This window comes from Oncorhynchus gorbuscha, unplaced genomic scaffold (genome assembly GCF_021184085.1).
Source record: "Oncorhynchus gorbuscha isolate QuinsamMale2020 ecotype Even-year unplaced genomic scaffold, OgorEven_v1.0 Un_scaffold_551, whole genome shotgun sequence".
NCBI classification, from domain to species: Eukaryota; Metazoa; Chordata; class Actinopteri; order Salmoniformes; family Salmonidae; genus Oncorhynchus; species Oncorhynchus gorbuscha.
This window is the reverse complement of record NW_025745380.1, coordinates 217669-241882: the sequence shown is the minus strand read 5'-3', so window position 1 is coordinate 241882 and position 24214 is coordinate 217669. Positions and strand designations below refer to the sequence as shown.

The following is a 24214-nucleotide window of genomic DNA, read 5'->3' as shown; positions in this document are numbered from 1 at the left end:
TACTACTTCAAGGTCCAGAGCAAGTGAGCGGTTCACCGATTGAAACGGTAGCCTGGCGGTTCAGAGCACACCACCGTTAAGCTAGCCTAGCGGTTCACATCCGTTCAGAGCAGGTAGCCTAGCGGTTCAGAGCAGGTAGCCTAGCGGTTCAGAGCAGGTAGCCTAGCGGTTCAGAGCAGGTAGCCTGGCGGTTCAGAGCAGGTAGCCTGGCGGTTCAGAGCAGGTAGACCGGTTCAGAGCAGGGAGTTAAGCGCGTTGGGCCAGTAACCGAAAAGTCGTTGGTTTGAGTCCCCGAGCAGACTTGGTGAAACATCTGTGGATGTGCCCTTGAACAAGGCACTTAACCCTAATTGCTCCTGTAAGTCATTCTGGATAAGAGCGTCTGTTAAAATATTCACGATTGGAGGCTCAAGAAGTGGGTTTGAGATGGAGCGAAGATGTAGAGAGGGGATGAGTCAGCTGCTGTAAAGAGCTCTGTCTAACAGGGGGAGTCAGGGTGCAGTGAGGAGAGGCAGGACGTTCTGGTCCCAGTTCTGGTCCCACCGCTGCCCCCACTGGCCCGGAGGTTCCTCCTGAACTGACCCAGTTTGCCCTCATCCTCACAGTCAGGGAAGTCCCATAGCAGAGCCTGGAGAGACACTAAAACACAGGTTTTACCATCACAGGAACTGGTTACAGTCAGGTGAGACAGATGGATTGACAGGATCCTGGCTAAAACAGCCATGTGTATATCAGACCATATACCACTGTCACAGGAACTGGTTACAGTCAGATGAGGCAGATGGCAGTTGACAGGATCACCTGGCTAAAACAGCCATGTGTATATCAGACCATATACCACTGTCACAGGAACTGGTTACAGTCAGGTGAGACAGATGGCAGTTGACAGGATCAGACCATAAAACAGATGTGGCAGTTGACAGGATCACCTGGCTAAAACAGCCAGACCATATACCACTGTCACAGGAACTGGTTACAGTCAGGTGAGACAGATGGCAGTTGACAGGATCACCTGGCTAAAACAGCCATGTGTATATCAGACCATATACCACTGTCACAGGAACTGGTTACAGTCAGTGAGACAGATGGCAGTTGACAGGATCACCTGGCTAAAACAGCCATGTGTATATCAGACCATATACCACTGTCACAGGAACCACTGTCACAGGAACTGGTTACCACTGTCAGGTGAGACAGATGGCAGTTGACAGGATCACCTGGCTAAAACAGCCATGTGTATATCAGACCATATACCACTGTCACAGGAACTGGTTACAGTCAGGTGAGACAGATGGCAGTTGACAGGATCACCTGGCTAAAACAGCCATGTGTATATCAGACCATATACCACTGTCACAGGAACTGGTTACAGTCAGGTGAGACAGATGGCAGTTGACAGGATCACCTGGCTAAAACAGCCATGTGTATATCAGACCATATACCACTGTCACAGGAACTGGTTACAGTCAGACAGATGGAGACAGATGGCTAAAACAGCCATTGACAGACTGTCACCCACAGCTAGAAGACAGCCACCTGGCTAAAACAGTGTATATCAGACCATATACCACTGTCACAGGAACTGGTTACAGTCAGGTGAGACAGATGGCAGTTGACAGGATCATACCACTGGGATAAATCAGGGGTTTCTGTATCTCCTCAGCTGAACAGTAGTATTATATTACTGTACCTTGAGCTGTCCAGATAGTTCCTCAGAGTCTTTGAAGATCAACCCGTTCTCCTCGTGCTTCACCAGCTCATGTAGACTACAGAGGAGAATATAACAGGGTTAACAACAGAGAGACTGACAACACAGGAGAATATAGAGTTAACAGAGAGGCTGACAACACAGGAGAATATAACAGAGAGGCTGACAACACAGGAGAATATAACAGGGTTAACAGAGAGACTGACAACACAGGAGAACATAACAGAGAGACTGACAACACAGGAGAATATAACAGAGAGACTGACAACACAGGAGAATATAACAGGGTTAACAGAGAGACTGACAACACGGGAGAATATAACAGAGTTAACAGAGAGACTGACAACACAGGAGAACATAACAGAGAGACTGACAACACAGGAGAATATAACAGAATTAGATCCACATTAAACACAGCACAGGAATCTCAGTCCAAAACAGGTCAGATCAGCACATAGCCTCTCTGCATGGGGGTAGAAGGTGACTGTTGACCCAGGGTTTAGAGGATTCCCTCAGCAGTAGAAGGTGACTCAGGGTTTAGAGTATTCCCTCAGCAGTAGAAGGTGACTGTTGACCCAGGGTTTAGAGTACTCCCTCAGCAGTAGAAGGTGACTGTTGACCCAGGGTTTAGAGTATTCCCTCAGCAGTAGAAGGTGACCCAGGGTTTAGAGTATTCCCTCAGCAGTAGAAGGTGACTGTTGACCCAGGGTTTAGAGTATTCCCTCAGCAGTAGAAGGTGACCCAGGGTTTAGAGTATTCCCTCAGCAGTAGAAGGTGACTCAGGGTTTAGAGTATTCCCTCAGCAGTAGAAGGTGACCCAGGGTTTAGAGTATTCCCTCAGCAGTAGAAGGTGACCCAGGGTTTAGAGTATTCCCTCAGCAGTAGAAGGTGACTGTTGACCCAGGGTTTAGAGTATTCCCTCAGCAGTAGAAGGTGACCCAGGGTTTAGAGTATTCCCTCAGCAGTAGAAGGTGACCCAGGGTTTAGAGTATTCCCTCAGCAGTAGAAGGTGACTCAGGGTTTAGAGTATTCCCTCAGCAGTAGAAGGTGACCCAGGGTTTAGAGTATTCCCTCAGCAGTAGAAGGTGACTCAGGGTTTAGAGTATTCCCTCAGCAGTAGAAGGTGACCCAGGGTTTAGAGTATTCCCTCAGCAGTAGAAGGTGACCCAGGGTTTAGAGTATTCCCTCAGCAGTAGAAGGTGACCCAGGGTTTAGAGTATTCCCTCAGCAGTAGAAGTTGACCCAAGGTTTAGAGTATCCCCTCAGCAGTAGAAGGTGACCAAGGGTTTAGAGTATTCCCTTAGCAGTAGAAGGTGACTGTTGACCCAGGGTTTAGAGTACTCCCTCAGCAGTAGAAGGTGACTCAGGGTTTAGAGTATTCCCTCAGCAGTAGAAGGTGACTGTTGACCCAGGGTTTAGAGTATTCCCTCAGCAGTAGAAGGTGACTGTTGACCCAGGGTTTAGAGTATTCCCTCAGCAGTAGAAGGTGACCCAGGGTTTAGAGTATTCCCTCAGCAGTAGAAGGTGACCCAGGGTTTAGAGTATTCCCTCAGCAGTAGAAGGTGACCCAGGGTTTAGAGTATTCCCTCAGCAGTAGAAGGTGACCCAGGGTTTAGAGTATTCCCTCAGCAGTAGAAGGTGACCCAGGGTTTAGAGTATTCCCTCAGCAGTAGAAGGTGACCCAGGGTTTAGAGTATCCCCTCAGCAGTAGAAGGTGACCCAGGGTTTAGAGTATTCCCTCAGCAGTAGAAGGTGACCCAGGGTTTAGAGTATTCCCTCAGCAGTAGAAGGTGACCCAGGGTTTAGAGTATTCCCTCAGCAGTAGAAGGTGACCCAGGGTTTAGAGTATTCCCTCAGCAGTAGAAGGTGACCCAGGGTTTAGAGTATTCCCTCAGCAGTAGAAGGTGACCCAGGGTTTAGAGTATTCCCTCAGCAGTAGAAGGTGACTCAGGGTTTAGAGTATTCCCTCAGCAGTAGAAGGTGACTCAGGGTTTAGAGTATTCCCTCAGCAGTAGAAGGTGACCCAGGGTTTAGAGTACTCCCTCAGCAGTAGAAGGTAACAGCACAGACAGTGTGTGTGGACATGGTGTCAGAAGGTGCCTATTGGTAGCCCGAGATGGCATAGCAGTTCAGACGTCTTTTGTCCTCGTCTTGTCGTGTCCTGTATATATATATATTTACAACTTTTTTTTCACATACATTTTTTTTATTTTCCATCAACTCATCTTCAAAACACTCTCCTGCAACCCGCCTCACCAATTTATATTTATAAATAAGTATTATTTACCTCAAATCTGCAATCCTCCAAGAAGCTAGCCAGAAGCTAGCTAGAAGCTAATCAGAAGCTAGTTCAGAAGCTAGTTAGCTTCTTTACTGGCAAATCGTTAGTATTCAGCTAACCACGGTTTGTGGTCATCAGCTATCCTTTAGCTTGAAAATCTATCGCCAGTTTTGTACAGCGCGGCTCGGAACGGAACATACCGGACCAATTTTTCTCTCCATGTCCTTGGATTTCAACTGCTCTCTGGACATTCATTCCCGGATCTCACAGCTAGCCAGCTGCTATCCGTGTGTCTATCTGCTCTCGTCAATATCTCTCTCTTCATCACTCAATACCTAGGTCTACCTCCACTGTATTCACATCCTACCATACCTTTGTCTGTACATTATACCTTGATGCTATTTTATCGCCCCCAGAAACCTCCTTTTACTCTCTGTTCCAGACGTTATAGACGACCAATTCTTATTGCTTTTAGCCGTACCCTTATTCTTCTCCTCCTATGTTCCTCTGGCGATGTAGAGGTGAATCCAGGCCCTGCAATGCCTAGCTCCACTCCTATTCCCCAGGCGCTCTCTTTTGATGACTTCTGTAATCGTAATAGCCTTGGTTTCATGCATGTTAACATTAGAAGCCTCCTCCCTAAGTTTGTTTTATTCACTGCTTTAGCACACTCTGCCAACCCGGATGTTCTAGCTGTGTCTGAATCCTGGCTTAGGAAGACCACCAAAAATTCTGAAATTTTAATTCCAAATTACAACATTTTCAGACAAGATAGAACGGCCAAAGGGGGCGGTGTTGCAATCTACTGCAAAGATAGCCTGCAGAGTTCTGTTCTACTATCCAGGTCTGTACCCAAACAATTTGAAGTTCTACTTCTAAAAATCCACCTCTCTAAAAACAAGTCTCTCACCGTTGCCGCCTGCTATAGACCACCCTCTGCCCCCAGCTGTGCTCTGGACACCATATGTGAACTGATTGCCCCCCATCTATCTTCAGAGCTCGTGCTGCTAGGCGACAATAAACTGGAACATGCTTAACACCCCAGCCATCCTACAATCTAAACTTGATGCCCTCAATCTCACTCAAATTATCAATGAACCTACCAGGTACCCCCCCCAAAGCCTTAAACACGGGCACCCTCATAGATATCATCCTAACCAACTTCTCCTCTAAATACACCTCTGCTGTCTTCAACCAAGATCTCAGCGATCACTGCCTCATTGCCTGCATCCGTAATGGGTCAGCGGTCAAACGACCTCCACTCATCACTGTAAAACGCTCCCTGAAACACTTCAGCGAGCAGGCCTTTCTAATCGACCTGGCCGGGGTATCCTGGAAGGATATTGATCTCATCCCGTCAGTAGCGGATGCCTGGATATTTTTTTTTAAATGCCTTCCTAACCATCTTAAATAAACATGCCCCATTCAAGAAATTTAGAACCAGGAACAGATATAGCCCTTGGTTCTCCCCAGACCTGACTGCCCTTAACCAACACAAAAACATCCTATGGCGTTCTGCATTAGCATCGAACAGCCCCCGTGATATGCAGCTATTCAGGGAAGCTAGAAACCATTATACACAGGCAGTTAGAAAAGCCAAGGCTAGCTTTTTCAAGCAGAAATTTGCTTCCTGCAACACTAACTCAAAAAAGTTCTGGGACACTGTAAAGTCCATGGAGAATAAGAACACCTCCTCCCAGCTGCCCACTGCACTGAAGATAGGAAACACTGTCACCACTGATAAATCCACCATAATTGAGAATTTCAATAAGCATTTTTCTACGGCTGGCCATGCTTTCCACCTGGCTACTCCTACCCCGGTCAACAGCACTGCACCCCCAACAGCAACTCGCCCAAGCCTTCCCCATTTCTCCTTCTCCCAAATCCATTCTGCTGATGTTCTGAAAGAGCTGAAAAATCTGGACCCCTACAAATCAGCCGGGCTAGACAATCTGGACCCTTTCTTTCTAAAATTATCTGCCGAAATTGTTGCCACCCCTATTACTAGCCTGTTCAACCTCTCTTTCGTGTCGTCTGAGATTCCCAAAGATTGGAAAGCAGCTGCGGTCATCCCCCTCTTCAAAGGGGGGGACACTCTTGACCCAAACTGCTACAGACCTATATCTATCCTACCATGCCTTTCTAAGGTCTTCGAAAGCCAAGTCAACAAACAGATTACCGACCATTTCGAATCTAACCATACCTTCTCTGCTATGCAATCTGGTTTCAGAGCTGGTCATGGGTGCACCTCAGCCACGCTCAAGGTCCTAAACGATATCTTAACCGCTATCGATAAGAAACATTACTGTGCAGCCGTATTCATTGATCTGGCCAAGGCTTTCGATTCTGTCAACCACCACATCCTCATCGGCAGACTCGACAGCCTTGGTTTCTCAAATGATTGCCTCGCCTGGTTCACCAACTATTTCTCTGATAGAGTTCAGTGTGTCAAATCGGAGGGTCTGCTGTCCGGACCTCTGGTAGTCTCTATGGGGGTGCCACAGGGTTCAATTCTTGGACCGACTCTCTTCTCTGTATACATCAATGAGGTCGCTCTTGCTGCTGGTGAGTCCCTGATCCACCTCTACGCAGACGACACCATTCTGTATACTTCCGGCCCTTCTTTGGACACTGTGTTAACAACCCTCCAGGCAAGCTTCAATGCCATACAACTCTCCTTCCGTGGCCTCCAATTGCTCTTAAATACAAGTAAAACTAAATCCATGCTCTTCAACCGATCGCTACCTGCACCTACCCGCCTGTCCAACATCACTACTCTGGACGGCTCTGACTTAGAATACGTGGACAACTACAAATACTTAGGTGTCTGGTTAGACTGTAAACTCTCCTTCCAGACCCATATCAAACATCTCCAATCCAAAGTTAAATCTAGAATTGGCTTCCTATTTCGCAACAAAGCATCCTTCACTCATGCTGCCAAACATACCCTTGTAAAACTGACCATCCTACCAATCCTCGACTTTGGCGATGTCATTTACAAAATAGCCTCCAATACCCTACTCAACAAATTGGATGCAGTCTATCACAGTGCAATCCGTTTTGTCACCAAAGCCCCATATACTACCCACCATTGCGACCTGTACGCTCTCGTTGGCTGGCCCTCGCTTCATACTCGTCGCCAAACCCACTGGCTCCATGTCATCTACAAGACCCTGCTAGGTAAAGTCCCCCTTATCTCAGCTCGCTGGTCACCATAGCATCTCCCACCTGTAGCACACGCTCCAGCAGGTATATCTCTCTGGTCACCCCCAAAACCAATTCTTTCTTTGGCCGCCTCTCCTTCCAGTTCTCTGCTGCCAGTGACTGGAACGAACTGCAAAAATCTCTGAAACTGGAAACACTTATCTCCCTCACTAGCTTTAAGCACCAACTGTCAGAGCATCTTACAGATTACTGCACCTGTACATAGCCCACCTATAATTTAGCCCAAACAACTACCTCTTTCCCAACTGTATTTAATTTATTTATTTATTTTGCTCCTTTGCACCCCATTATTTTTATGTCTACTTTGCACATTCTTCCATTGCAAAACTACCATTCCAGTGTTTTACTTGCTATATTGTATTTACTTTGCCACCATGGCCTTTTTTGCCTTTACCTCCCTTCTCACCTCATTTGCTCACATTGTATATATACTTGTTTATACTGTATTATTGACTGTATGTTTGTTTTACTCCATGTGTAACTCTGTGTCGTTGTATCTGTCAAACTGCTTTGCTTTATCTTGGCCAGGTCACAATTGTAAATGAGAACTTGTTCTCAACTTGCCTACCTGGTTAAATAAAGGTGAAATAAATAAATAAATAAAAAGAGTCCTGTCTCACCAGTAGAAGTGAATGGCACAGACAGTGTGTGTGGACATGGTGTCAGAAGGTGCCTGTTAAAGAGTCCTGTCTCACCAGTAGAAGTGGATGGCACAGACAGTGTGTGTGGACATGGTGTCAGAAGGTGCCTGTTAAAGAGTCCTGTCTCACCAGTAGAAGTGGATGGCACAGACAGTGTGTGTGGACATGGTATCAGAAGGTGCCTGTTAAAGAGTCCTGTCTCACCAGTAGAAGTGGATGGCACAGACAGTGTGTGTGGACATGGTGTCAGAAGGTGCCTGTTAAAGAGTCCTGTCTCACCAGTAGAAGTGGATGGCACAGACAGTGTGTGTGGACATGGTGTCAGAAGGTGCCTGTTAAAGAGTCCTGTCTCACCAGTAGAAGTGGATGGCACAGACAGGCAGACAGCAGCCAAACATGTCCACCACCTTCATAGGCAGGTCCAGACCACTGGACGACTTATGGAGACAAACACCCAGATCTGCTGAGCCTGGGACAGGGAGACCATTCAGAACATCAGTACAAACACCCAGATCTGCTGAGCCTGGAACAGGGAGACCATTCAGAACATCAGTACAAACACCCACATCTGCTGAGCCTGGGACAGGGAGAACACACTGACCTAGCAGAACAGGGTAGTCTACAGACCTGCTGAGCCTGGGACAGGGAGAACACACTGACCTAGCAGAACAGGGTAGTCTACAGACCTGCTGAGCCTGGGACAGGGAGAACACACTGACCTAGCAGAACAGGGTAGTCTACAGACCTGCTGAGCCTGGGACAGGGAGAACACACTGACCTAGCAGAACAGGGTAGTCTACAGATCTGCTGAGCCTGGGACAGGGAGAACACACTGACCTAGCAGAACAGGGTAGTCTACAGACCTGCTGAGCCTGGGACAGGGAGAACACACTGACCTAGCAGAACAGGGTAGTCTACAGACCTGCTGAGCCTGGGACAGGGAGAACACACTGACCTAGCAGAACAGGGTAGTCTACAGACCTGCTGAGCCTGGGACAGGGAGAACACACTGACCTAGCAGAACAGGGTAGTCCTCTGCCTCCAGCCATGGAGTACAGATCTTCACGTGCTCAAAGCGCAGGGTGTCGATCAGCTTCCTGTAGTGGTCCTTCTGTGGACCCTTACCTGGTCTCACACACACACAGGGAATTGAAACACGTATCTAGGGTTAACAGGACCGACAACAATTGTAAAGGTTTTTCTCAGTTGGTTTAATCTAGCAACAATCTGATTGGTCTGATCTGATCTGATTGGTCAAAAGACTTGATCTGATTGGTCAAAAGACCAAATCAGACAGAGCATGTCAAAGTGCTTTACTGTAATCCGGCCTGGTAACTATAGTTACCTGGACCATAAAGACCTGCAGTACACTGTCAACACTATAGTTACCTGTGATCACACAGACCAGCAGTACACTGTAAACACTATAGTTACCTGTGATCACACAGACCAGCAGTACACTGTCAACACTATAGTTACCTGTGACCACACAGACCTGCAGTACACTGTCAACACTATAGTTACCTGGACCATAAAGACCTGCAGTACACTGTCAACACTATAGTTACCTGGACCATAAAGACCTGCAGTACACTGTCAACACTATAGTTACCTGGACCATAAAGACCTGCAGTACACTGTCTACACTATAGTTACCTGGACCATAAAGACCTGCAGTACACTGTCAACACTATAGTTACCTGGACCATAAAGACCTGCAGTACACTGTCAACACTATAGTTACCTGGACCATAAAGACCTACAGTACACTGTCAACACTATAGTTACCTGGACCATAAAAGACCTGCAGTACACTGTCAACACTATAGTTACCTGGACCATAAAGACCTGCAGTACACTGTCAACACTATAGTTACCTGGACCATAAAGACCTGCAGTACACTGTCAACACTATAGTTACCTGGACCATAAAGACCTGCAGTACATTGTCAACACTATAGTTACCTGGACCATAAAGACCTGCAGAACACTGTCAACACTATAGTTACCTGTAATGACACAGACCAGTGAGGGAAGAGAGGCTCCTGCTTTCACAAACCCCTCGTAGTCTGGTAGAGAAAACACACAAGGTTAATACAAGGGCTTGTATCCCAAACAGCACCCAACTCCCCATGTAGTGCACTACCTTTTGACCAGAGCCCCATGGACCCTTTGTATCCCAAACAGCACCCAACTCCCCATGTAGTGCACTACCTTTTGACCAGAGCCCCATGGGCCCTTTGTATCCCAAACAGCACCCAACTCCCCATGTAGTGCACTACCTTTTGACCAGAGCCCCATGGGCCCTTTGTATCCCAAACAGCACCCAACTCCCCATGTAGTGCACTACCTTTTGACCAGAGCCCCATGGGCCTTTTGTATCCCAAACAGCACCCAACTCCCCATGTAATGCACTACCTTTTGACCAGAGCCACATGGGCCCGTTGTATCCTAAACAGCACCCAACTCCCCATGTAGTGCACTACCTTTTGACCAGAGCCCCATGGGCCCGTTGTATCCCAAACAGCACCCAACTCCCCATGTAGTGCACTACCTTTTGACCAGAGCCCCATGGGCCCTTTGTATCCCAAACAGCACCCAACTCCCCATGTAGTGCACTACCTTTTGACCAGAGCCCCATGGGCCCGTTGTATCCCAAACAGCACCCTACTCCCCATGTAGTGCACTACCTTTTGACCAGAGCCCCATGGGCCCTAAGAGGACACCACTGAGAGGTCTCTTTCCTTTCTCTCTTAGAATCACTGATAAGACATGATTGATTCTAATGAAGGCCTGGTTCTGGCAACTGGAGGGGGAAGGCTGGGGGGGAGGGAGGGAGGAAGGGGAGGGAGGGGAGGAAGGAAGGAAGGAAGGAAGGAAGGAAGGAAGGAAGGAAGGAAGGAAGGAAGGAAGGAAGGAAGGAAGGAAGGAAGGAAGGGTGGGTGGGTGGGTGGGAGGAAGGATGGATGGATGGGTGGTAGGAAGGATAGGTGGGTGGGAGGAAGGAAGGATGGATGGATGGATGGGTGGGTGGGTGGGTGGGTGGGAGGATGGATGGGTGGGTGGGAGGAAGGATGGAAGGATGGAAGCATGGATGGGTGGGAGGAAGGATGGATGGATGGATGGGTGGGAGTAAGGATGGAAGGATGGGTGGGAGGAAGGAAGGATGGATGGATGGGTGGGTGGGAGGAAGGATGGGTGGGAGGAAGGATGGATGGGTGGGAGGAAGGATGGGTGGGTGGGTGGGTGGGTGGGTGGGTGGGTGGGTGGGTGGGGGAAGGAAGGATGGATGGGTGGGTGGGTGGGTGGGTGGGAGGAAGGATGGATGGGTGGGTGGGTGGGTGGGTGGGAGGAAGGATGGGTGGGTGGGTGGGTGGGAAGGATGGTGGGTGGGTGGATGGATGGGATGGAAGGAAGGATGGATGGATGGATGGATGGGAGGGAGGGAGGATGGATGGATGGATGGATGGATGGATGGATGGATGGATGGATGGATGGGATGGATGGATGGATGGATGGATGGATGGATGGATGGATGGATGGATGGATGGATGGATGGATGGATGGATGGATGGATGGAGGGAGGATGGGAGGATGGATGGATGGATGGATGGATGGATGGGAGGGAGGATGGATGGATGGATGGATGGATGGGAGGGAGGATGGATGGATGGATGGGAGGGAGGATGGGAGGATGGATGGATGGATGGATGGATGGGAGGGAGGATGGGAGGATGGATGGATGGATGGATGGGAGGGAGGGAGGATTGGAGGATGGGAGGGAGGATTGGAGGATTGGAGGATGGATGGGAGGGAGGATTGGAGGATGGGAGGATGGATGGGAGGATGGGAGGATGGATGGATGGGAGGATGGGAGGGAGGGAGGATGGGAGGATGGATGGATGGATGGGAGGATGGGAGGAAGGATGGATGGATGGGAGGATGGGAGGATTGGAGGATGGATGGGAGGATGGATGGATGGATGATGGGAGGATGGGAGGATGGGAGGATGCTCTTTAAAATGGGGCCCAACTGCAGATGGTAATGATTACCTTCCAGAGCCTTCAGCAGAATGGAGAAGTCCTCATCCTCTGTTGAACACAGACAGGGGAAACAGTGAGACAAGTGTTTACACCTGACAGCTGTGTGTACTTACGTTGTACACCTGTCAACTAAACACATAAAATTACAATCCTGGCTCGAGTCTGATCCCCATTCTGACCCTGACTCCTAACAGAATGTAATCTGGCTCTAGTCTGATCCCCATCCTGACCTGACTCCTAACAGAATGTAATCTGGCTCTAGTCTGATCCCATTCTGACCCTGACTCCTAACAGAATGTAATCTGGCTCTAGTCTGACCCCCATCCTGACCTGACTCCTAACAGAATGTAATCTGGCTCTAGTCTGATCCCCATCCTGACCTGACTCCTAACAGAATGTAATCTGGCTCTAGTCTGATCCCCATCCTGACCTGACTCCTAACAGAATGTAATCTGGCTCTAGTCTGATCCCCATCCTGACCTGACACCTAACAGAATGTAATGTGGCTCTAGTCTGACCCCCATCCTGACCTGACTCCTAACAGAATGTAATCTGGCTCTAGTCTGACCCCCATCCTGACCTGACTCCTAACAGAATGTAATCTGGCTCTAGTCTGACCCCCATCCTGACCTGACTCCTAACAGAATGTAATCTGGCTCTAGTCTGATCCCCATCCTGACCTGACTCCTAACAGAATGTAAACTCGCGCGATCAGGATGTTTGGACGAGGCTAGAACTGCTCTCGAGGTAAGAAAAACTATTTAGATTGGGGTAAAAATCCAGAAAAACTTCCCATTTAAACTGAATATAATGCAGAGTTTCCTGCTGCTTACGAAACGGCACCCTATTCCCTAATGTAGTGCACAACTTTTGACCAGAGCCCTATGGAGAATAGGGTGCTATTTGGGACTCAAACTGTGCCTGTGGGGTACTGACCGGTCCAGCTGGTGCTGCTGATCAGTAGGGCAGGTCGACCTGAGGTCAAAGTCACAGAAAGGTCACTGGGGTCACGACATGTAAACGCTGTTCTCTCTGTCTCATCACCAGGTCGCTCACCACTGTAACAGACACAGGGGTTATAACATGTCTATGATAGTGTAATATATATATTTTTATGATAGTTCTTTATCTCTCCAATATAAACAGAAACTCAGTGATTATAACATGTCTTATAACATGTCTATGATAGTGTAATATATATATTTTTATGATAGTTCTTTATCTCTCCAATATAAACAGAAACTCAGTGATTATAACATGTCTTATAACATGTCTATGATAGTGTAATATATATATTTTTATGATAGTTCTTTATCTCTCCAATATAAACAGAAACTCAGTGATTATAACATGTCTGTTTAATGTATTTGATAGAGTAATGACATTATAATAACTAGTTCTTTATCTCTCCAATATAAACAGAAACTCAAGTGATTGGATAACTGTCTTATAACAGGCCCTGTGTTCCTCAAGAACCAAGAGGATATTTGTAGTACAGGCCCTTTTCCTCAAGAACCAAGAGGATAACTGTAGTACAGGCCCTGTGTTCCTCCTCTAGAACCAAGAGGATAACTGTAGTACAGGCCCTGTGTTCCTCAAGAACCAAGAGGATAACTGTATTACAGGCCCTGTGTTCCTAAGAACCAAGAGGATAACTATAGTAACAGGCCCTGTGTTCCTCAAGAACCAAGAGGATAACTATAGTACAGGCCCTGTGTTCCTCCAGAACCAAGAGGATAACTATAGTACAGGCCCTGTGTTCCTCCTCCAGAACCAAGAGGATAACTATAGTACAGGCCCTGTGTTCCTCCAGAACCAAGAGGATAACTATAGTACAGGCCCTGTGTTCCTCAAGAACCAAGAGGATAACTGTAGTACAGGCCCTGTGTTCCTCCAGAACCAAGAGGATAACTATAGTACAGGCCCTGTGTTCCTCCTCCAGAACCAAGAGGATAACTATAGTACAGGCCCTGTGTTCCTCCAGAACCAAGAGGATAACTATAGTACAGGCCCTGTGTTCCTCTAGAACCAAGAGGATAACTATAGTACAGGCCCTGTGTTCCTCCTCCAGAACCAAGAGGATAACTATAGTACAGGCCCTGTGTTCCTCCAGAACCAAGAGGATAACTATAGTACAGACCCTGTGTTCCTCCTCCAGAACCAAGAGGATAACTGTAGTACAGGCCCTGTGTTCCTCCAGAACCAAGAGGATAACTGTAGTACAGGCCCTGTGTTCCTCCAGAACCAAGAGGATAACTGTAGTACAGGCCCTGTGTTCCTCCAGAACCAAGAGGATAACTGTAGTACAGGCCCTGTGTTCCTCCAGAACCAAGAGGATAACTATAGTACAGGCCCTGTGTTCCTCCTCCAGAACCAAGAGGATAACTATAGTACAGGCCCTGTGTTCCTCCTCCAGAACCAACAGGATAACTGTAGTACAGGCCCTGTGTTCCTCCAGAACCAAGAGGATAACTGTAGTACAGGCCCTGTGTTCCTCCAGAACCAAGAGGATAACTATAGTACAGGCCCTGTGTTCCTCCTCCAGACCCAAGAGGATAACTGTAGTGAGAGATAGTCTTGGCCAGCCTCATCAACAGACTATACTGGACTCACCAGACCCGGAACTGAGGAATAGTCTTGGCCAGCCTCATGAACAGCTGGTGCTTTAGGTCTACTGAAGTCTCCTTGAAGATAGCAGGTGGCTTGTCATACAATGTGGTCGCCCTATAGGAGGAGAATAAGACAGGTGGCTTGTCATACAATGTGGTCCCCCTATAGGAGGAGGATAAGACAGGTGGCTTGTCATACAATGTGGTCCCCCAGGTGGCTTGTCATACTATAGGAGGAGGATAAGACAGGTGGCTTGTCATACAATGTGGTCGCCCAATAGGAGGAGGATAAGACAGGTGGCTTGTCATGTGGTCACCCTATAGGAGGAGAATAAGACAGGTGGCTTGTCATACAATGTGGTCCCCCTATAGGAGGAGGATAAGACAGGTGGCTTGTCATACAATGTGGTCCCCCTATAGGAGGAGGATAAGACAGGTGGCTTGTCATACAATGTGGTCGCCCAATAGGAGGAGGATAAGACAGGTGGCTTGTCATGTGGTCGCCCTATAGGAGGAGAATAAGACAGGTGGCTTGTCATACAATGTGGTCCCCCTATAGGAGGAGGATAAGACAGGTGGCTTGTCATACAATGTGGTCGCCCTATAGTGATTAGGGATTAGTCATGACCAAGGGGTTAGTCATGACCAAGGGATTAGTCATGGCCAAGGGGTTAGTCATGATGACCAAGGGGTTAGTCAAGGCCAAGGGGTTAGTCATGACCAAGGGGTTAGTCATGGCCAAGGGGTTAGTCATGATGACCAAGGGGTTAGTCAAGGCCAAGGGGTTAGTCATGACCAAGGGGTTAGTCATGGCCAAGGGGTTAGTCATGATGACCAAGGGGTTAGTCATGATGACCAAGGGGTTAGTCACGATGACCAAGGGGTTAGTCACGATGACCAAGGGATTAGTCACGATGACCAAGGGATTAGTCACGATGACCAAGGGATTAGTCATGACCAAGGGGTTAGTCATGATGGCCAAGGGTTTAGTTAAGGCCAAGGGTTTAGTTAAGGCCAAGGGTTTAGTTAAGGCCAAGGGTTTAGTTAAGGCCAAGGGTTTAGTTAATGGCCAAGGGTTTAGTTAATGGCCAAGGGTTTAGTTAAGGCCAAGGGTTTAGTTAAGGCCAAGGGTTTAGTTAAGGCCAAGGGTTTAGTTAAGGCCAAGGGTTTAGTTAATGGCCAAGGGTTTAGTTAAGGCCAAGGGTTTAGTTAAGGCCAAGGGTTTAGTTAAGGCCAAGGGTTTAGTTAATGTCCAAGGGTTTAGTTAATGGCCAAGGGTTTAGTTAATGGCCAAGGGTTTAGATAGGGGGGATAGATTCAGACTCCCCACTGCATCTGTCTGTGCCTCAGTCCGTCTATCTGTGTCTCTCCGTCCGTCCGTCCGTCCGTCTGTGTCTGTCTCTCCGCCCGTCTATCTGTGTCTGTCTGTATGTCCGTCCGTCGTCTGTACATCTGTGTCTGTCTGTATGTCCGTCCGTCGTCTGTACGTCTATCTGTGTCTCTCCGTCCGTCCGTCCGTCTGTGTCTGTCTCTCCGCCCGTCTATCTGTGTCTGTCTGTATGTCCGTCCGTCGTCTGTACGTCTATCTATCTACGGATGGATTGATTGACAGACGGATGTTGAAAGTAAAACCATCCTTACCTGATGTTCCAGTTGTTCTGGAGGTCTTCCTTCATAGCGTTGGTGACACAAAGGTTATGGCTGGAGAGTCGCCCAAACAACTGCTCATACCTGCCAGAGACAGGAACATGGGTCCTATTCATTAATGCACACCGTAGCTAAACAGTCTGCAACAATTTCTTGGGACAAATTCAGGTAGGTCCCTCCTTGATCTGCCCGTTTAGTTCCCACTGAAGAAGACCGTGTTCATGCAAAGCTGTAGATACATTCAGAAAGTATTCAGACCCCTTGACTTTTTCCACATTTGTTACAGAGATGGTTATCCTTCTGGAAGGGTGTCCCATCTCCACAGAGGAACTCTAGAGCTCTGTCAGAGTGACCATCGGGTTCTTGGTCACCTCGATGACCAGTGCCCGTCTCCCCTGATTGTTCAATTTGGTCGGGTGTCCAGCTCTAGGAAGAGTTTTGGTTGTTCCAAACTTCTTCCACTAAATGATGGAGGCCACTGTGTTCTTGGGGACCTTCAATGCTGCAGACATGGTTCCCTTCCCCAGATCTGTGCCTCGACACAATCATGTCTCAGAGCTCTACGGACATGCTCTGACATGCACTGTCAACTGTATTACCTTGTATAGACAGGTGTGTGCCTTTCCAAATCATGTCCAATCAATTGAATTTACCACAAGGTGGACTCCAATCAAGTTGTAGAAACATCTCAAGGATGATCAATGGAAACAGGATGCAACTGATCTAAAATTCAAGTCTCATAGCAAAGGATCTGAATACTTGTGTAAATACATTTTGTTTATTTGTACATTTGCAACATTTTCCCAAAAAATATGTTTGCTTTGTCATTATGGGGTATTGTGATGTCATTATGGGGTATTGTGATGTCATTATGGGGTATTGTGATGTCATTATGGGGTATTGTGATGTCATTATGGGGTCTTGGGATGTCATTATGGGGTATTGGATGTCATTATGGGGTATTGTGATGTCATTATGGGGTATTGTGATGTCATTATGGGGTATTGTGATGTCATTATGGGGTATTGGATGTCATTATGGGTTACTGGGATGTCATTATGGGGTATTGTGATGCCATTATGGGGTGTTGTGTGTAGATTGAAGAGGATTTTTGTTTATTTAATCCATTTTAGAATAAGGCTGTAATGTAACAAAATGTGGAGAAGGGGTCTGAATACTTTCTGAATGCTCTGTATTGAATAGGGATCTATTTGGGACTCAGCCATGGTGATGTTACTGACCACTGTGCCAGCCTGACGATGGGGTGGTCCGGGCCGTGTGAGAGGGCCATGATGGTGTAGCCGTAGTTATGCCAGTCAATGATGAACCTGGATCCTCTCAGACCACACACCAGCCACGTCACCACTATACTGGGCAGTCCTGGAGGATTCTGGGGGAGGAAGAGGTCAATAATACACCAGCCACGTCACCACTATACTGGGCAGTCCTGGAGGATTCTGGGGGAGGAAGAGGTCAATAACACACCAGCCACGTCACCACTATACTGGGCAGTCCTGGAGGATTCTGGGGGAGGAATAGGTCAATAACACACCAGCCACGTCACCACTATACTGGGCAGTCCTGGAGGATTCTGGGGGAGGAAGAGGTCAATAACACACCAGCCATGTCACCACTATACTGGGCAGTCCTGGAGGATTCTGGGGGAGGAGGCAAGTACAACTGAACAGAATAGAATGAATAGAATAAGAATAGAAGTAGAATATAATTTAAAGAAGTAGAATAGAACGCAATAGAACAGAATAGAATGAATAGAATAAGAATAGAAGTATAATAGAATTTAAAGAAGTAGAATAGAACACAATAGAACAGAATAGAATGAATAGAATAAGAATAGAAGTAGAATAGAATTTAAAAAAGTAGAATAGAACACAATAGAACAGAATAGAATGAATAGAATAAGAATAGAATTTAAAGAAGTAGAATAGAACACAATAGAACAGAATAGAATGAATAGAATAAGAATAGAAGTAGAATAGAACACAATAGAACAGAATAGAATAAGAATAGAAGTAGAATAGAATTTAAAGAAGTAGAATAGAACACAATAGAACAGAATAGAAGGAATAGAATAAGAATAGAAGTAGAATAGAATTTAAAGAAGTAGAATAGAACACAATAGAACAGAATAGAATGAATAGAATAAGAATAGAAGTATAATAGAATTTAAAGAAGTAGAATAGAACACAATAGAACAGAATAGAATGAATAGAATAAGAATAGAAGTAGAATAGAATTTAAAGAAGTAGAATAGAACACAATAGAACAGAATAGAATGAATAGAATAAGAATAGAATTTAAAGAAGTAGAATAGAACACAATAGAACAGAATAGAATGAATATAATAAGAATAGAAGTAGAATAGAACACAATAGAACAGAATAGAATGAATAGAATAAGAATAGAAGTAGAATAGAATTTAAAGAAGTAGAATAGAACACAATAGAACAGAATAGAATGAATAGAATAAGAATAGAAGTAGAATAGAATTTAAAGAAGTAGAATAGAACACAATAGAACAGAATAGAATGAATAGAATAAGAATAGAAGTATAATAGAATTTAAAGAAGTAGAATAGAACACAATAGAACAGTCGGAGTAGACAACACTGCTACTCCGACTGCTCTCTCTTCGTCCGCCCACGTGTTCTCGCACACCCCGAGAGCGTCTGGTCAGTGGGGTGGTGGCACCGGGATCCTCATCTCTCCCAAGTGGTCATTCTCTCTTTCTCCCCTTACCCATCTGTCTATCGCCTCCTTTGAATTCCATGCTGTCACAGTTACTAGCCCTTTCAAGCTTAACATCCTTATCATTTATCGCCCTCCAGGTTCCCTCGGAGAGTTCATCAATGAGCTTGATGCCTTGATAAGCTCCTTTCCTGAGGACGGCTCACCTCTCACAGTTCTGGGCGACTTTAACCTCCCCACGTCTACCTTTGACTCTTTCCTCTCTGCCTCCTTCTTTCCACTCCTCTCCTCTTTTGACCTCACCCTCTCACCTTCCCCCCCTACTCACAAGGCAGGCAATACGCTCGACCTCATCTTTACTAGATGCTGTTCTTCCACTAACCTCATTGCAACTCCCCTCCAAGTCTCCGACCACTGCCTTGTATCCTTTTCCCTCTCGCTCTCATCCAACACCTCCCACACTGCCCCTACTCGGATGGTATCGCGCCGTCCCAACCTTCGCTCTCTCTCCCCCGCTACTCTCTCCTCTTCCATCCTATCATCTCTTCCCTCCGCTCAAACCTTCTCCCACCTATCTCCTGATTCTGCCTCCTCAACCCTCCTCTCCTCCCTCTCTGCATCCCTTGACTCTCTATGTCCCCTATCCTCCAGGCCGGCTCGGTCCTCCCCTCCCGCTCCGTGGCTCGATGACTCATTGCGAGCTCACAGAACAGGGCTCCGGGCAGCCGAGCGGAAATGGAGGAAAACTTGCCTCCCTGCGGACCTGGCATCCTTTCACTCCCTCCTCTCTACATTTTCCTCCTCTGTCTCTGCTGCTAAAGCCACTTTCTACCACGCAAAATTCCAAGCATTTGCCTCTAACCCTAGGAAGCTCTTTGCCACCTTCTCCTCCCTCCTGAATCCTCCGCCCCCTCCCCCCTCCTCCCTCTCTGCAGATGACTTCGTCAACCATTTTGAAAAGAAGGTCGACGACATCCGATCCTCGTTTGCTAAGTCAAACGACACCGCTGGTTCTGCTCACACTGCCCTACCCTGTGCTCTGACCTCTTTCTCCCCTCTCTCTCCAGATGAAATCTCGCGTCTTGTGACGGCCGGCCGCCCAACAACCTGCCCGCTTGACCCTATCCCCTCCTCTCTTCTCCAGACCATTTCCGGAGACCTTCTCCCTTACCTCACCTCGCTCATCAACTCATCCCTGACCGTTGGCTACGTCCCTTCCGTCTTCAAGAGAGCGAGAGTTGCACCCCTTCTGAAAAAACCTACACTCGATCCCTCCGATGTCAACAATTACAGACCAGTATCCCTTCTTTCTTTTCTCTCCAAAACTCTTGAACGTGCCGTCCTTGGCCAGCTCTCCCGCTATCTCTCTCTGAATGACCTTCTTGATCCAAATCAGTCAGGTTTCAAGACTAGTCATTCAACTGAGACTGCTCTCCTCTGTATCACGGAGGCGCTCCGCACTGCTAAAGCTAACTCTCTCTCCTCTGCTCTCATCCTTCTAGATCTATCGGCTGCCTTCGATACTGTGAACCATCAGATCCTCCTCTCCACCCTCTCCGAGTTGGGCATCTCCGGCGCGGCCCACGCTTGGATTGCGTCCTACCTGACAGGTCGCTCCTACCAGGTGGCGTGGCGAGAATCTGTCTCCTCACCACGCGCTCTCACCACTGGTGTCCCCCAGGGCTCTGTTCTTGGCCCTCTCCTATTCTCGCTATACACCAAGTCACTTGGCTCTGTCATAACCTCACATGGTCTCTCTTATCATTGCTATGCAGACGACACACAATTAATCTTCTCCTTTCCCCCTTCTGATGACCAGGTGGCGAATCGCATCTCTGCATGTCTGGCAGACATATCAGTGTGGATGACGGATCACCACCTCAAGCTGAACCTCGGCAAGACGGAGCTGCTCTTCCTCCCGGGGAAGGACTGCCCGTTCCATGATCTCGCCATCACGGTTGACAACTCCATTGTGTCCTCCTCCCAGAGCGCCAAGAACCTTGGCGTGATCCTGGACAACACCCTGTCGTTCTCAACTAACATCAAGGCGGTGGCCCGTTCCTGTAGGTTCATGCTCTACAACATCCGCAGAGTACGACCCTGCCTCACACAGGAAGCGGCGCAGGTCCTAATCCAGGCACTTGTCATCTCCCATCTGGATTACTGCAACTCGCTGTTGGCTGGGCTCCCTGCCTGTGCCATTAAACCCCTTCAACTCATCCAGAACGCCGCAGCCCGTCTGGTGTTCAACCTTCCCAAGTTCTCTCACGTCACCCCGCTCCTCCGTTCTCTCCACTGGCTTCCAGTTGAAGCTCGCATCCGCTACAAGACCATGGTGCTTGCCTACGGAGCTGTGAGGGGAACGGCACCTCAGTACCTCCAGGCTCTGATCAGGCCCTACACCCAAACAAGGGCACTGCGTTCATCCACCTCTGGCCTGCTCGCCTCCCTACCACTGAGGAAGTACAGCTCCCGCTCAGCCCAGTCAAAACTGTTCGCTGCCCTGGCCCCCCAATGGTGGAACAAACTCCCTCACGACGCCAGGACAGCGGAGTCAATCACCACCTTCCGGAGACACCTGAAACCCCACCTCTTTAAGGAATACCTAGGATAGGTTAAGTAATCCCTCTCACCCCACCCCCCCTAAGTTTTAGATGCACTATTGTTAAGTGACTGTCCCACTGGATGTCATAAGGTGAATGCGCCAATTTGTAAGTCGCTCTGGATAAGAGCGTCTGCTAAATGACTTAAATGTAAATGTAAATGTAGAATATAATTAATAGAATGGCAGGTCAGGTCCTTAATAAACACTATTAAAACCAACATTAAATTCACCCTTTACTAAAGCAAAACACATTAACAGCATCCTAACAGTTGTTTTGGGGGGAATAGCAGCAGTATTGTAGATGTCTCAGGACTCAAACAGCATCCTAACTGTTGTTTTGGGGGGAATAACAGCAGTATCAGTAGATGTCTCAGGACACAAACAGCATCCTAACTGTTGTTTTGGGGGGAATCACAGCAGTATTTGTAGATGTCTCTGGACATATGACATGATAGGCTACAGAACAGAATAAATGAAAGTTCACAGGTTTTTCTGCAAGTTCGTACAGTCAATAAGTAGGAATGTTTACATTATGTTTATTGTATTGTAGTAGAAACACCTGCATGAGAATATAGAACACACATACACAGCAGAGTGTATTATAGAACTATACCTGCATGAGAATATAGGACACACACACAGCAGAGTGTATTGTAGAACTATACCTGCATGAGAATATAGGACACACACACACAGCAGAGTGTATTATAGAACTATACCTGCATGAGAATATAGGACACACACACACAGCAGAGTGTATTGTAGAACTATACCTGCATGAGAATATGGGACTGGACATCAGTCTTCAATAACACCAGGAGAAGCTGCAGGGACTGGAGAATCACCTTGGTAACATAGCTCACCATCCTAGGACCCACTGGAAACAGACAGACAGATGGATTTTTGTCTCAGTGCTCTCTGGTAGTGGCTCTCAGAACCAGGCCATATTATGGCATAGATTCAAGACCTAACTACTGTTATACAACCAGTGATTAGTAATGGAATAAATATTCGGTAATATGAAATACATATACTGTAATATAGTATACATAACCAGTAATATAGTATACATAACCAGTAATATAGTATACATATACAGTAATATAGTATACATAACCAGTAATATAGTATACATAACCAGTAATATAGTATACATAACCAGTAATATAGTATACATAACCAGTAATATAGTATACATAACCAGTAATATAGTATACATATACAGTAATATAGTATACATAACCAGTAATATAGTATACATAACCAGTAATATAGTATACATAACCAGTAATATAGTATACATATACAGTAATATAGTATACATAACCAGTAATATAGTATACATAACCAGTAATATGGTATAAATATATGGTAATATGGTAAATGCTGTAAACTCCTTTCCAGATCAGTTCCAGTACCTTGGAGTCCTTTAAGTTCTGTGATTGGGATGATTGTGATCCTCTCATCTCCAATCACATCCTGATGAGGCTTGGTACCTGACAATAACCACAACATGTTGTCACAGTAGAGAAGAATAGTCAGAAGGGCTCGAGTTGGCAAGAGCACAAACACATCTGGGACCCGGCCAGCAGGGAGGCCACAAATTAAAGTATAGTTCCATGTTTATTTATACATATAACACAATCAATCTATTCATTTACCAGGGAATCCAACAAACGTTACGCTGTAGCCGTGTTTGCTGAGTGAAAGGGCATGGTACTGCATGCGAGGGCTGCGTCCGATATCCCCCAGAACCAGCACACATACACGCCGCTCCGTCAACGCGTCTCTTCTCCGTAACATCCGCAATAACTGGGACACCAACACGGCAGTAACAGTAACGGAGACCAGTGTCCATAGTGCATTTAAAGTGGTCAGGTAAAACCCTGCCAGTAATGCGAAACCTATCAGTGAAATTGTCGCTAGAGTCATAGATGCACCGGCATCCGCCATGTTTGTTGTGACTGATGACGTGTCTCAGTGTGACGTGACGGGGAGGAGGGGTTCAACTGGGATTTAAAGGGACCGTGCACCTACGGTGTTATCATTAGACCAAACATTTGTTCAACTAAAACGACAGTCTCTAATGCACAAAATCAGGTATCCCCTCCCCGTTACGTTCCGTTTGCTTCAATTTAAGAAATGTTTTCCCATATAATTGTATTTTACATTTCGGGACTCGTGCCGAGTTCAAAACAACTGTGAATCTCCGACTTCCGACTTCAGTGCGTTCTCGACAACTTGGAACTCGTAAAAAACTACAGGTACTATGTAACTATATGACTGTAACTATAGAGGCTCTATTAAACTACAGGTACTATAGAGATTCTATTAAACTACAGGTACTATGTAACTATATGACTGTAACTATAGAGATTCTATTAAACTACAGGTACTATAGAGATTATATTAAACTACAGGTACTATGTAACTATATGACTGTAACTATAGAGACTCTATTAAACTACAGGTACTATAGAGATTCTATTAAACTACAGGTACTATGTAACTATGTGACTGTAACTACAGAGATTCTATTAAACTACAGGTACTATAGAGACTCTATTAAACTACAGGTACTATGTAACTATGTGACTGTAACTACAGAGATTCTATTAAACTACAGGTACTATAGAGACTCTATTAACATTAACATTTAACATTTAAGTCATTTAGCAGACGCTCTTATCCAGAGCGACTTACAAATTGGTGCATTCACCTTATGACATACAGGTACTATGTAACTATAT

At 46.6% G+C, this 24214-nt stretch overlaps 1 pseudogene; it reads right to left on the bottom strand.

Annotated features, from left to right (window-relative positions):
• Positions 1-251: 251 nt before the first annotated feature.
• On the bottom strand, positions 252-23679 carry LOC124018601 (annotated as a pseudogene).
• Positions 23680-24214: the final 535 nt, after the last annotated feature.